The sequence below is a fragment of the Peromyscus maniculatus genome, chromosome 1 (assembly GCF_049852395.1).
Source record: "Peromyscus maniculatus bairdii isolate BWxNUB_F1_BW_parent chromosome 1, HU_Pman_BW_mat_3.1, whole genome shotgun sequence".
Taxonomy (NCBI): domain Eukaryota; kingdom Metazoa; phylum Chordata; class Mammalia; order Rodentia; family Cricetidae; genus Peromyscus; species Peromyscus maniculatus.
The window spans coordinates 31444177-31459603 of record NC_134852.1 but is presented as its reverse complement, the minus strand read 5'-3'; positions in this window follow the sequence as shown (position 1 = coordinate 31459603).

Below are 15427 nucleotides of genomic sequence, written 5' to 3'. Positions count from 1 at the left end.
CTTCCCCGCTGGCTCTGTCTAGTGTTTGGCTGTGGGTTTCTGCATTTGCCCATTTTAAAACTAGATTTTGTTTTCTTTTTCTTGATGAGTTGTATTTTACTTTGATGTTCTTCTCTTTCTCCTATCCTCTAACCCTGGGACTAGGTGTTTTTGTCGTATCCTCAAACTCCTATGTCCTGCTCATATTTTTGATTAAATTTCTTGACATTTCCTAATGATGCAATTTTCTACTTGATCTTCCATCCCCTGCTCTCTATTTTCTACTTGGCCGATTATTTTGGTGAGGCTTTCCAAGGAATTTTGTTTTGTTTCATTTCATTTTGTTTGGAGACAAGGTCTCACTATGTAGCCCTGGCTGTCCTGGAACTTACTATGTAGACCAGGCTGGTCTCGAACACACAGAGATCCTCCTGGCTCTGCCTGACAACTTTTGGGATCAAACGTGTGCACCATCATGCCTGACTCCACTGAGCTTTTTAATTAGTTTATTGAGTTTTCCATTTCCAGCATCATTTCTGTTTAGGTTTTCTTAAACTCTACTTTTATGTCTTATATTGACTTTGTTATTTCACTCTTCTTTTAGTCTTTGACTGTTTTGAGAGTTCTTCCAAGTAATTTTCAAAACGGGCTGTTACTGTGAGGTTTGTATCTTTTTTTCTTAAGTTTATTTTATAATTTAATTTAAATTTACATATCAGCCATGGATTCCCCTGTCCTCCCTCATCCAGCCCCTCCCCGGCCCCCCCGCCCCGTGCCGCCCTCCTGTCAGCACACCCCCCATTCCCATCTCCTCCAGGGCAAGGACTCCCCTGGGGATTGAGTTCAACCTGGTAGATTCAGTTCAGGCAGGTCTAGTCACCTCCTCCCTTCACCTAGGCCGAGCAAAGTGTCCCTGCATAAACCCCAGGTTCCAAACAGCCAGTTCATGCACTAAGGCCAGGTCCTGGTCCCATTGCCTGGGGGCCTCCCAAATCATTCAAGTTAATCAACTATCTCGCTTATCCAGTTGGGGGCTCTTTAACTATTGGTTCATAGTTTATGTGTTTTCACTAGTTTGGATATTTGTTGCTGTGCTTTTTCCAATCATGGTCTCAACAATTCTTGATCATACAATCCCTACTCTTTCTTGCCTATTGGACTCCCGGAGCTCCACCTGGGGCATGGCCATGGATCTCTGCATCCGCTTCCCTCAGCCATTGGATGAGAGTTCTAGCACAACAGTTAGATTGTTTGCCCAACTGATCACCAGAGTAGAGGCTTTCTCTCGACCATTTTGTTTTGTTTTTGTTTTTGTTTTTTGGGTAGAGATGTGTTATTTTGGTTATTTGTGTTGTTTTCATTTCGAAGTTGGGAATTTTGCATTTGGAGTTGGTTATTGGTTGAATTTATTTTTTTTCTGTTTTTTTAAGGCCCTCTTCTTTTTGGCAGGTGTTTTCTGGTGTTTTCATTAGTTCCTATCTTCATTGTTGTAAAGTTTTGAAATTTAATTTATTTTTAGTATGTATATGTATGTGTGACGTGTGCTTGTGTGCATAAGTGCACATGTGTTTCTGCACACAATGGTGCACATGTGGAGGTCAGAGCATAATTTGAGAAGCCAGTCTCTTCTTTCAGCCCAGGTGGAGCAGAGATCATGTGGCAGGGCTTTGACTCTCCATGCCACCTCTCCAGCTGCACTTTTATGTTTTGAATTAGAAGTTTCTCACATTGTTGCTTAGGTTTCTTATTTTTTATTTATTAGTTTTTAATTATTTTTACATATTTTTTTATTTATTAAGGTATTATATGTGGGCTTGCTGCCCTGATATCTTTAAAGTGTGTCCAATTTTGTTTTTCTCTTTCAAGATTATTTTGAATACTCTATTTTGTCTTTTTAAAACTATACTTCTGCAGTTCTTAATGGAGGTCATCTCTCCAAGGCCAGGAGCATTTTAGAGGCTATACAATCTTTGGTCTTTTGGGCAGAGGTCCTGGGGTGTCCAGACTGCCTTCCATTAAGGAATCCATGACCTTGAAGTACCTGTTTCCTGGGAAGGGAATGTGGGTTCCAGGCTGAGCTTTGGCAGTTTGACATATTGGTCCTTCGGCATCCCAACCACATGTATCTCCCTGCAGCTGCATCTCTACAGGCCTTGGGCTATGTGAAGAGATGCTCTGGCAGATTTATGACCTCTGTTGGGCAGCAGGACTGGGCAGGGTGAGTACACTGGGACATGCTGGGCCTGGAGCCCTGACTCAGGAGACGTCCCTCAGGAAGGATGGCCTGTGTGGGTGTCTTCTGCTGTGAACTGGAGGGAGCTGGCAGTCTTGGTGTTCCACATGCTCTCTCAGCTCTCCAGCTGAGAATTTGGCCCTGAGTTGGTGCTGTCCCTGCAGAAGCCTGAGGTAGACAAGGATGGCCATAGGCGGGTCTCACCTACCCCAGACAGATGTGGACAAACTGGGGAGGAAATGAGTCAGTCTGTCTCTGTCTTGCCCATGGCAGTGGTATAGGTTACAGAAAAGCTGTAACAATGCCAGGAGTTATGTGTGTGGAGCTGGGCATCAGTCACTGCAGCTGGATGCTGGACGGTTTTCTCCTCCCCAGAGCTCTGGCACTAACAGTGTCACTCCCTCCATGTGGCAGTTCTCACAGAGACATAATGCCAAACAACTCTAAGGTGCAGACAGTCCCACAAGAGTGACCATGCCAAAGTATCCACAGGGACAGTTTTGCTGAAGAACCAGCTTTCAGGAAGTCAGAAAAACAAGCAAGGATGTGTTTCTTTGGTGATAGTGCATTAACAGCCAGGAATTATTATCTGAGGGGTCAAAGCTTAATTCTTCATTTCAGTTTTCTCTTTCTGCTGCTTCTTTTCTTCCTGTGATATATTCTTCTTCCCTGCTGTTTCCTTCTTCTTCCCTGCTGTTTCCTTCTTCTTCCCTGCTGTTTCCTTCTTCCTCCCTGCTGTTTCCTTCTTCTTCCCTGCTGTTTCCTTCTTCCCTGCTGTTTCCTTCTTCCTCCCTGCTGTTTCCTTCTTCCTCCCTGCTGTTTCCTTCTTCCTCCCTGCTGTTTCCTTCTTCCTCCCTGCTGTTTCCTTCTTCCTCCCTGCTGTTTCCTTCTTCCTCCCTGCTGTTTCCTTCTTCTTCCCTGCTGTTTCCTTCTTCTTCCCTGCTGTTTCCTTCTTCTTCCCTGCTGTTTCCTTCTTTCCTCCCTGCTGTTTCCTTCTTCTTCCCTGCTGTTTCCTTCTTCTTCCCTGCTGTTTCCTTCTACTTCAATGATGTTTCCCTTCTTGTTTCCTGATGTTTCCCTTCTATGTTCCTCATTTTTCTCTTATTCCTTTTATTCCTCATAAGACAAAATTTTCTACACAAGAAAAGATTACCTTACAATCACAAGTTGTATGTTTTCCAAAAACAAATTAAAATCTTTACACATAGAGAAATCACAGTATGATAACAAGTTGCATGTTTTCCTAAAAGCCCAGAAGCAGTTTAACATTTTTGTTATGTTAATTTTCCCTCCATAACATCTTTACGGCAAAGTAATAACTATTTTATAACTGGTAGAAAAAGTTTTAAGGAAGCCATGTATATTTCAACCTGTTCCTTTTGTATTGGCAGGAAGCTGCTTGCGATTTCAGTGTAGCACATACCAACAAACTTCATTCCTGTGTTCAGCTAACTGTCCATCTTTGTTTATATACAATAGGAACATTTAATTTATTTTCACAACATTGCTTTTTCAAACTACATCCCAGGGCCTGTGATTAATTCTCTAAGTTACATGACCGAGGAACCAGGCATAACGTTGGGTATAGAGACATAATTGCCTTGTTTAATCATCAGCCTGTTTTCTAACAGGCAGGATCCATGGGTCTATAATGCATGAGGCTTTCTTATTTTCAGGTTCCCTCCTCTACAAATCCCACATCTAACCAAGGGGAAGGTGACTTCTAGCCTATATTTGTCTTTTTGGTGTCTCTTATTGGAACAATTGGCAGAACTACCCAAACTATTTCCGTAATCATCTACACTACCTGTCTTAGTCACCTGTATCTTTTAGGCTGGCTCAGAAAGTTCAGTCAAATCATTGATCTAACTAAGCATCCTTGCTCTTATAAAAAAAAATCTTCATATTTCATTATGATCTGAAAGTAAAATGCCCAGTGAGGAGTGGGATTTTCCAAAAAAAATAAAAATCATACTATTGTTGGAGAATATGATTTTAAGGTGTGTTACTTTTGTTTATATTGCATTTTTTTAACTCTGTGAAACTGTGTTACATTGACTTGTCTAAAACATCTGATGATATAATAAAGAGCTGAACAGCCCACAGCAAGGCAGGAGAAAGGATAGGTGGGGCTGGCCGGAGAGAAGATTAATAGAAGGAGAAAAAAGAGCAGGAGAGGAGAAAAAGGGGAAGAGGATGCTAGGGGACAGCCACCCCTCTACAGAGCCAATCATGGAGTGAGAATGAAAGAAGGATTACAGAAGTAAGAAAAGGAAAAAGCCCAGAGGCTTTTAAAAGGTAGATGGGATAATTTAAAGTTAAGAAAAGTTTGCTAGCAGCAAGCCAAGCCAAAGCTGGGCATTTATAATTAAGAATAAGCCTCTCTGTGTGATTTATTTGGGAGCTGGGTGGCAGCTGGTCCCCAGAAGATTGAAAACAAACAACAAAATTATGATGTTCCTATGTGGGCTAGAGTGAAAGAAAATCCAGCAACACACTGTACTGGATACAGTGGGATCCTTTCACACAGTATGCACACCATGTCGCATACAGCAGGAACACAGCAGCAGCAAGCAGGAGGAAGCTCAGAAGCAGCAAGGGGCATTCTGGAGACTATTCCACTCCCCGGTGCCTCTCCAGCCTTTATCTTTGCTATTTGGCGAATCAAACTCCATAAGCTCCTTGCTGACTCAGCTCCTCATGACCACTGACAACATTTGAACCCCACAGTGACCCCTCCAGTCTCCTGTGGGTCCTCCCTTCACATCATGCTGCTTCTCCCCATTTCTTCCCATTACCTGACTGCTTTGCTCCTTCTGGCAGGAAGCTTCCACTGGAGCAGAAATTCTCAACCTGTGGGTCTCAACCCCTTTGAGAGGGGTTATGAACTACCTATTGACAGGGGTTGCATATCAGATATCCTGCATATCAGATACTTACATTATGATTCACAACTGTATCAAAACTATAGTTATTAAAATAATTCTATGGTTGGGGGTGGCGGTCACCGCAGTATAAGGAACTGTATTAAAGGGTTGCAGCATTAGGAAGGTTGAGAACCACTGCTCTAGAGCACAGACATGCTCCTTTTTGAGATCATGTGACCCTGTCACCCCTAAGACAAGTGGGGCTGCTTTTACAGCCCCAATCTCAGTTCACACACAGGCCTGGAGTGAAATTCCTGGTACAGTCCCTGGCCCACAAGGGCCTCATGTGGAAGGTGTGATGTCATGACCTGGTGATGGGGAACCGAAGCAGGACCCAGATCACTTGAAGGGGCAATGTTCTAGGCACAATGGCTAGACACACAGAGACCAGTTCTTCTGTCTATAATTGTGAAGCTGTGCCCCCAAGGCCTCAGTGACTTCAGATCTATGTACATGGGTCTTGAAGGGGATGCTGTGGAACATTCTAGACAGTATCTTAAACAGCAGGAGCAAAGTCTTCCCAAGGACTTGAAGTAGCACTCTCAACTGAAAGATCAGAATGGTGTGGCAGCCACAATGGGACAGATGCTATCTGCTCCTGAGGGAGCAGATGGCTTCTGGGTTTCAGGGTCACCCTAGAAATGGGGTATAGTTCTGCACACTTCCTATTCTCACTTGTCTATGAGAAGCTAGGTCTCCCACCACCCTCCTGAGAGCCGAGGAGTGGGATCTTCCCAGATTCAGACAGTAGAAAATGCAGGTGAGTTTTGGCAGGTGGAGCTGAGGAGCAGCTGCAGGTCCTGGTGGTGGAGCACCTGGCTGATGGTCACCAGGAGGTGATGCACAATTGCTGGGTACTGTAGAGTAAGTCCACTGGCAGAGTGGCTCCTCTGAGAATATAGCCTTGTGCTACAACTTTATGGAGCCCTTCTTGCTGAATGCTTCTCGATAGGGTTTCCTGGCTTTATTCTGAACTTACAGACACAATATCCCCCAACAACTGAGACCTCTTCATAAGTCACTTGTCCCCATCACACTGTGTGCTCTTGTTGTCAACTACCTTTTCTAGAACATTCAGGTCTTCATAATGGCTCTCCTCTTGCCCCTGTCCCTAGCAAGGTGACTATCTGGCTGGAGGCCAATGTGAGACAAGCTGTTAGGTCCTGAGTCCTTGTGGTAGTTTGAATGTAATTGGTACCTATAAGCTTATTGGGAGTGGTATTATTAGGAGGTGTAGCTTTGTTTTAGTAGGTGTGACCTTGTTGAAGGAAGTATGTAACTGTGGGGGTGTACTTTGAGGTATCCTATGCTCAAGTCATGCCCAGTGTCTCAGACCACTTCCTGTTGCCTGTGGATCAATGTAACAGCACCTTCTCTAGTACCATGTCTGTCTGCACACCGCCATGCTCCCCTCCATGATGATAATTGACTAAAGGTCTGAAACTGTAAGCCACCACCTCAATGAAATGTTTTCCTTTATAAGAGTCGCTGTGATCATGGTGTCTCTTAACAGCAACAGAAATCCTAACTTAGACAGAAGATGGTACCAGGGACTGGAGTATTGTGATAGGCTGGACCATGTTTTTATTTAGAGTAGTATAGAGTATGGGAGTTTGGATTAGGAAAGCAGTGGAATGCTTTAAGTACTGCTTAATGGCCAAAAAAAAAAAAAAAAAACAAGAATTTCAGTGTAAATAATTTTCTATTACTTATGTCATTCATAAAAGTTGTGTATTTATTTTCCATGGAGTCAAAAAATCACATTCAACATAGGGACATATGTTTTTTAATGTACTTGTCAATCTTGGTTTACAATTGTTAATTTTTCTGGTAGAAAAACATAATAGTACAGTTACTTGCTATCCAATAAATTATAAGAATCTGTCATGAAAACACATTGGATGGCCTATTAAAATTACACTTGTTTTCACACATGAAATCTTAAAAATAATAAAAACATAAAAATAAAATAAAGTAATAAAAACACATAATACTCTCATTACTATTTTACTTTGTAAAAAATTCTTATTTACTTTTTGTAAAGTATAGATTATTTCTTAGTGAGGATTAGCAAATATTTGTAACTCTGAAGATCGATCAAATGTGTGTTGTTTGTTAGGCCCCAGGAAATTAGCATGCAGAAAAAGGGGAAAGTCTCACACTAAAACTGCTTTTAATAAGGTTTACAGTTTAAATTTTGATATTATTATAATCTATTTCCTTGCCTGTTTGATGGTATCTGAAAAGATTATGTATTAAAAACAAGGAGAAGCACTACTAGGAATATTAGCTAGTGTAGCTAATCTTTTTAACATTGGGTAACAAACAGCTCACTTTTCCTTTAGGGTTATAATATGAAAGTGATATTGGTACTGAACTTCAGAAGACAATATCAAAAAGACCACCCCAACATGGATGATGACTCATGGAAACTGCATCTATTTGCACTCCTCATGTGACTCATAGGCAGTTCAACTGATTTCAGATTCTCTTCTCCCCAGCAATTGTTAGCCTGTGTGTAACCTTGGGAATGGACTTATAAATATTTTAAGCTTCAGAAACTTCCTGAAACTTGTGAATTTCATTTGCTTCCTGAATCTCCACTCCCACCCCCCAAAAGAGAATGTTTCAATTCAGGGAAAGTCTCCATATAGCAGCTAATACACCCATAGAATCACCAACGTGTACTCTTCTTTATTGAAACTCTCTCTCTTCAATGACAATTCTAGGTTATGGTAAATTGACAAAATTAACTGTTGCTGTTACTTGTATAGAATTTTGCTTCTGAAACAGGGAAATGGATTTTTCCAGAAATAATAGAACAGTGAGAACTGGTTGGATTAGACAGACACATTCTTGAACTTCAAATCTAGAAGTAAAATATAATGGATAAAATCCTGCATTTTAAATTTGCAGAATAAATTCTGGGTCCTATCATGCATTTGAGGATTACTATTTGAAAGGTTAATTATTGTGGATATCATATAAAATTCACTTCATTTGTGACTAGCTTGCTTAATTTTTTTATTAATTGATACACCTACGTGTATTCTATTCATCTGCTTTCCATGCCTCCACTCATCTAAATTCCTGCTAACCTTTCTACCTTTCTATTCTATGTTGGCTCATGAACTCTGTGGTTAATCTAAATGTGAAGAACAATTTAACTTCTACTGAGTGAGGGCTGCCTAGAAGAGATTATTATTGCTCTATAAGGTGACATTCTCTAGAAGGTGAGCTTGGACCTCCAAATGACAATTGGCTTTTGAGAATTCCAAAAAAGAAAAGAATAAATGAAGAAAAAAATAATGGATGTTTTCAAGATATATGTATGCACCTACAGACAGTCTATCAGAAAAGGATACCAGAGAAACAAAGATGGTGAACTGAGACACAAAATGAGCAGGCTTCAATCAGGTGTTAAATTCTATTGAAATTTCCATCTAAATAAATAACAAAGTAAAGTTCACTGAATTGGCGTGTGTTTAGTAAGGTCATATGTTTGATTATTGTTTCAAAATTGATGTTCTTCACTCTAAACAAATATTTCTGCTATAACCAGAAAAAAAGAGTTGCAGTGGTCATGGTGTCTCTTAACAGCAACAGAAACTCTAACTAAGACAGAAGATGGTACCAGGAACTGGAGTATTGTGATAGGCTGGAACATATTTTTATTTGGAGGAATGTGGAGTATGGAAGCTTGGATTAGGAAAGTAGTGGAATGTTTTAAGTGCTGCTTAATGGGCCAGGCTTGTAGGGACATGGAAGACATTGGTGTTGAGTTATTTGAACTATGGGGCCCTGTCAAGAGATTTCAGAGGAGAAGAATATTAATATGTGGTCTAGAGATTGTTCTTGTGATATTTTTGGTAAAGAATTTGGCTGCTTTTTGTCCTTGTCCCAAAAGTGAAGTGTTTTGGATTAATTCCATTGGCAGAGGAAATCTCAAAATAGCCCAGTATAGACTCTGTTGTGTTTTTATTGCTGGCCACACTTACACAGATCTATAATGAAAAAGCGGAAGCTGAGCAAGGAAAAAATACAAAATGTACAATTTGAGGAGAAAGAGCACCAGGAAGTGGAATGGAACTAATTTGTGTATTCAAAGAGATAAACATATTAAGAAATAAAATACAGGGAGTGGTGGCCTCAGGGCAAGATCCTACCAAGCTAAGTTTCCAACAGGTGAAAAGAAATTAAAGAAAAGCTTAAATCAGGGTGTGGTGGTACACGCCTTTAATCCCAATACCGAGAAGGTATAGGCAGGGGCATCTCTGAGTTTGAAGCCAGCCTGGTCTACAGAGCAAATTTCAGTACAGTCATGCTTAGGCAGTGAAGGAAACCAACAAAAACAGAAAATTGGTGGAGATGTAATTAAACAAGGGTGTCACATTATAACACCAGCAAGCAGCAGAACATGGCAGCTCTGGCCACCTGGTTCTGGATTAAAGATGGAAGAAATGGGCTATGGAATTTGCCTCCTTGACTAAGGAAAATCACTGAGGCTAGGCATGTGTCAGGAGTGTCCCTAAATGGAAGACCAGAGAGGCCATTGTGTGAAGCTGTGAAGGAGAAGCTTGGATTGCCTTGGAGACCCCAAGATGTTGGAGATGCCAGAGCCTTGGGATACCTGCTGAGAAGAGCTGTAACAGGAAGTGGTATCACCCCAAGAGAGTAATGTGTTGTGGTCAAAATAGCTGAAAGAAATTGTAGATCTGAAGAGCAGTTTAAAGCAGGACCTGGAGATGCAGAGTTTGGAGTTTGCCCAGATTATTTTTAGTCTCACTTTTGTCCAGTATTTCTTCATTATGCTCCCTTCCCTACTCTTTGAAAGAGTAATGTATATATTGTGCCATTATATGTTGGAAGCATGTGTTTTTAATTTTTATTTTATAGATTATAATTAAGAGATTGCATGAATCTCAGAAGAAACTTTGAACTTTGCACTTTTAAACATTGTTGATATGTGATAGAGTATGGACACTTTTGAAGTCGGACTAAATATATTTTACATTATGATATTGTTACAAGCTTATGGGGTCCAGGAAGTGGGATGTGGTGGTTTGAATGTAATTGGCCCCCACAAGATAACAGGGAGTGGCACTATTAGGAGGTGTGGTTTTGTTGGAGTAGATATGGCCTTGTTGGAGAAAGTGTGTCAATGTAGGAGCAGTCATTGAGGTCTCCTATGCTCAAGCAATACCCAGTGTCTCAGTTTACTTCCTTTTGCCTCTGAATCAAAATTGTAGAAATCTCCTTCTCCAGCATGTCTGCCTGCATGCTGCCATGTTCCATCATGATCATAATGGACTGAATCTCTAAGCCATAAGCCCTCCCATTAAATGTTTTCCTTTGTAAGAGTTTCTGTGTTCATGCTGCCTTTTCACAGCAATAGAATCCCTAAGACAGTCCTGATTATCAGTCATCCTCCAAGATGTAGCAGCACTGGGACAGGAACCAATGTCGGATATGCTGTGGCTGCAGATCAGCCCAGGAAATGCCTGAACTTGCTCAGTGAGAAGGTGGTGGCTTGTGTTGTGAGAACCTGAATTATAATGGGAAATGTGAGGTTGTTTTCTCTTATTTTAGATTTGCTTTTATTCTCCCTGTCTCTCACCCTGTGTCATTGTCTCTGTCTCTTTGTCTGTCTGTCTGTGTCTCTCTGTATGTAAGTATGCCACATGTGTGTGGTATTCCTATTGAACCCAGAAGAGGGCATCATTGCTCCTGGATATGAAGCTTCAGGCAGCTGTGAACCTCCTGATGTGAGTGCTGGGAGCTGAACTCAGGTTTTCCAGAAGAGCAGCAAGTACTCTTAGCTTCTGAGAATTTTTAAATTTTGTGTTTGGAAGGCTTTGAGTTTGCAGGTTCTCTTTGCATGTCACTATCAGTCTAATTCTCACCCACTTGTGACACAAACCTCATATTCTACACCGTTATGAGGCAGACGGTTGGGCCACCACCAGCCTGTCTTTATCCAGGCATGCTCACTTGTGTTCCTGTTGTGGCAATGTGTTGAGAATAGTTACCTTCTCCAGGGAGTCAGGACTCCACTCCTGCTTTCTAAGTGCAGATTCATCTCCACTGCTAATTCCAGGCCCACTTCGCCCTCACAGAACTCTGAGCTGGACATCTCAGCACCATTTTGTTAACAAGTGTTTGCTCCTAGTGCTGATCAAAGTGTGTATATCCTCCTAGGAGAAGCAAAGGTGTGCATGCATGCATGTGCATGTGTGTGTGCACCTGGACATATGTACAGTCTCAGGTATGAGACATTAAGAACCATTCAAAAATATTTAACTGTAAAAATTTGAAGGCTAGAGTGTAACTCTGTAGGCAGAGCTTACTTAGTGTGCACAAAGCTCTGGATTTGATCCCCAGGACTTTGTTCAAAAACATACACACAGGAGGATGAGAAGTTCAAAGTCATCCTTGGTTATGTACTGAGTTTGAAGCTAGCCTGGGCTATGTGAGACACACTCTTAAAAATTTTTTTAAAAGTCAGGAAAGAAAATGTAAGTAAATAATGGTCTTTGGATGGGTGTTTGACACACTTTTGTTTCCTTTCTCCTGAATTGCTTGTCCTTGTCCATAAACCGCCACCTGCCAAAAGTGGAGCATGTTTCCCCATGCTACATCTAACTGGGCATGACCATGAAGCTTGTCACAGTGGCCAAGGGGGCTTAATACAAACTCACTTTTCCAATATGATATTCGATGTGTATCCTATGATTGGCCCCTCTGACTTTTGTGCATCCATGGTACCTACTGTATGTCACAAACCTCAATTGACTTTACTTAGCAGTCACTGCTCTGTGTTGTGGACACTCCCTGCCTTTCCCTCTATGCCTGTGTATGTGGGTGGTGATGGTGGTGGTGGTGATGGTAGTCCTGGAGGTGCTGGTGGTGGTTGGTGGTTTGCTGGCATGCATGTCTGTACATTGTGTATATGTCTGGTATCCTCTGGGGAGAGAAGATGGTATCAGATCCCCTGAGACTACAGTTACAAAATGTTTTTAGCTGTGTGTAAATGTTTTTAGAGGAGAGGAGAGGAAGGGAGAGGAGAGGAGAGAGGAGGAGAGGAGAGGAGAGGAGAGGAGAGGAGAGGAGAGGAGAGGAGAGGAGAGGAGAGGAGAGGAGAGGAGAGGAGAGGAGAGGAGGAGTATCTGATGGGCATCTGAGTCCTCTGGAAGAGCAGACAAATGCTTAGATCTATCAAGCCACCTCTACAGCTTCTATCCCTGGCATCCCTTGAGTATGCTAGAATGTATGAAGTCAGATGGGAACAGGCTTCTAGTCTTCCTGGTCAACTAGTTTCTTTCCTGATGCACCCTTTTCAGTCACTACTCTCCTGTCACAGCAGTGGGGCAGAGGTGTACAGGGAGACAGATGCAATTAGAACAGAGGGACCCACAGAGCTAAGTGGTGACAAGAGCAGGAAGTATGAGCAAGAGAGGAATCTGGAGTATGTGATAGGACACTAGACATTCCCCAGTAGGAGAAGGAGCTAGTTTCGGGGAGCTAAGGAGACAGTAGTGTCTGGGAGGAAGACCTGAGAATAGAGTGGGCAAATGTCGAGGAGTGCTTCATGTGCTTGCTGAAGGCTTGGCCACTTAGCTTTATGGGACTAGAGAACAAGTCACAGCTGAGAGGTGAAATGGAATCCCAAACACACATGCATGGGAGATTGTATCTCTCCACCATGGAACTGCAGCTGTGACCAACAGAGACAGTTACTGTTAGCAAGACCTTGGATTTCATGGCCCGCCATGTGTACAGCAATAATCCCATGTCAGGAAATAGGTACAGAGTGGCTGCCACTGGATTCCTAGAATTGTACACAAGACAATCTACATTGTCATCCTTCTGAGGGCAGAGATCACATGCCAGGAACCTGCACACATAATCACCTGTCAGAGGGCTTTCCCCAGTGAAGTCATCCCCTACCACAGCCCATTTTTCTCTGCCACAGCCAGGTTTATGATCACTACTCAGCTGGCTCCCTGGCTACAGTGGACTTCATAAGTGTTCTTGCTCTGTGGTCTAAAGGGTGCAATCCCTCACCAGCAATCCCTTTTCTGCTAGCCACAGGCTACCCAATCCAATATCTGCCTTTCTCTCTGCTGACTCTGAAGTCTGGGGCTACAGGGTTTTGTCCTTTGGGATATTTCCTCTGCTACACCCCCCATCAGTGAGGGGCAGGAGACTGGAAATACATGAGCAGCAGCTAATGGACAGGTCCCATCGATTTTTTTTTTATTTCAGAAGACCGTTGTTGTTGCTGGTGCAGATGGGAAGACTGAAGTTAGGGACTTGTGTTGCTGGACATTGTTTTCCAGGAAATAATGTGAAGCTCCATCCACCTGAAAAGTATGATCATACAGTCAGTCTCAAGACACAGAGACACAGACAGACGGAACATGGGTGCATCTCAGAGGACAACTTACAGGAGGGGTCTCTCTTTTCACCTCAGGTTTTGGGGACTGAACTCGGGTGTCAGATTTGTAAACTGCACTTTACACACTAAATCATCTCATCTGCCCTAAACCGTGTGTGTGTGTGTGTGTGTGTGTGTGTGTGTGTGTGTGTGTGTGTGTGTGAACTGGCTCTCATGTAGGCCAGTGAGTCCCCATGTTCTCCAGGGACCAAGTGCTGTGACTGCAGGTGTGCTCCACTGTGATTCTGTGGATCAAACCTAGGCCAGGGGCAGCCAGGCAAGCACTCTAGCAATAGGACTACATTTCCAGCCTTTAAATTCTCTAAGTGACCATCGCAATTGCTAAGAAGAATATAGGTTACTATGTAGCTGGAGCCTTCTGGAAAGGAACATAGACACTCTATAGTCCCCTCCTTTAGAGTCAACCCACATGATCTGTTTGTCCTGCACAGAACAACATCTCATGAAGGCCTCCTGTGCCAGAGACTTTAGAAGATAGCACCCAGCCCACTTTAACATGCAGCCTGTGGTCCCTGGCCATTGTCCACTCTCGTTGCTTGATGGCCTTTCATCTGCAGGGGCCCTTTGGACAATGTCCACCCTCACTGTTGAGCATGCCTCCCGTCATTATCTAAGAAACCTGCCAGTCTACACGACAGGATGTCTCTTACTGAATCCATCTGCCAGACTATAAGGGTGCAGCTCCTCATCTGCTGCATGAGGAACTAAGGACACACAGTTGTGGCTCTGAGTGTCCCCATGTCTCCAGAGTCATCTGAGAGGAAGCGGACAGTGAAAGTGGCAGTGCTTACCTCATTAGGAGAGTTGTCACGTGACCCAGGGAAGCAAGAGAAGAGTCACCAGATCATGGAAGTGAAAAGCTCATCTAAGACTTGTGATTTGTAGCCAAAGGAGGCAGCAGGAAGTAGTACTAGATGTGGGGTGGGGGTGGAAGGGAGTGATGCCCAAGTTCAGTTAGAGGATTTGCATCCTACAGAGTCTGTTTCACAGACCAAGTTTATTAGGACCAGAGGAGAGGTAACAAGGACAGAAACCTGGATTATTTAGTTCAGGAGTTCTCCAGGTTCACAAAGCCTTGATTATCCTTTCCTCAGTGGTATTTGTGACTGACATGCTCCTATGACAAGGAGGAGCACAGTGGTCCTTGGGACCCAGACACACACAGTGGAGAGTCTCCCTTAGGGAAAATGAATGCCCAAAACCTTCACAGACAGCAGGGAAGGCATTAGATTCAGGAACTTGCTCTTGGACATGTGATTCCCTCATGCCAGCCTAGCGTAGGTGAACTGAGTATCTCTTCAGCACTGACTTGGTCTCCTGTGGCTGGGAAGGGGGTGAGGACCTACAGAACCTGAGGGCAGGTGTTGTGCAATATTTGTTTAACAATGCAAAGATGTGTTGTGTTTGTATATCTATGTAAGCATGTGTTGCTGTTTTACCTTGACTGCCCAAGGCAACAGAATTGTCTAAGAAAAAGCTGAATGTCTAATAGCGAGGGAGGATAGATAGGTGGGACATCTAGGCAGAGAGAATAAGTAGGAGGAGGTATTTAGGTTCAAAAAAGAAAGAAAAAAAGAAGCCAGGGAGACATCTGGGGTTAGACAGAAAGATGGGGAGGAAGCAGGAAAGTGGGATATACAGAATGAAAGAAAGGTTAAAAGTCCTGAGGCAAAACAGAGATAAATAGAAATAGTTTAAATTAAGCTAAAGGAGCTGGTTGGACAAGAGTAAGCTAAGGCTGAGCATTCATAGTTAATAATAAGTCACTATGTCTTTATTTGGGAGCTACTTGGTAGCCTAAAGAAAATGCTAGCCAGAGGCTGGGAAAAG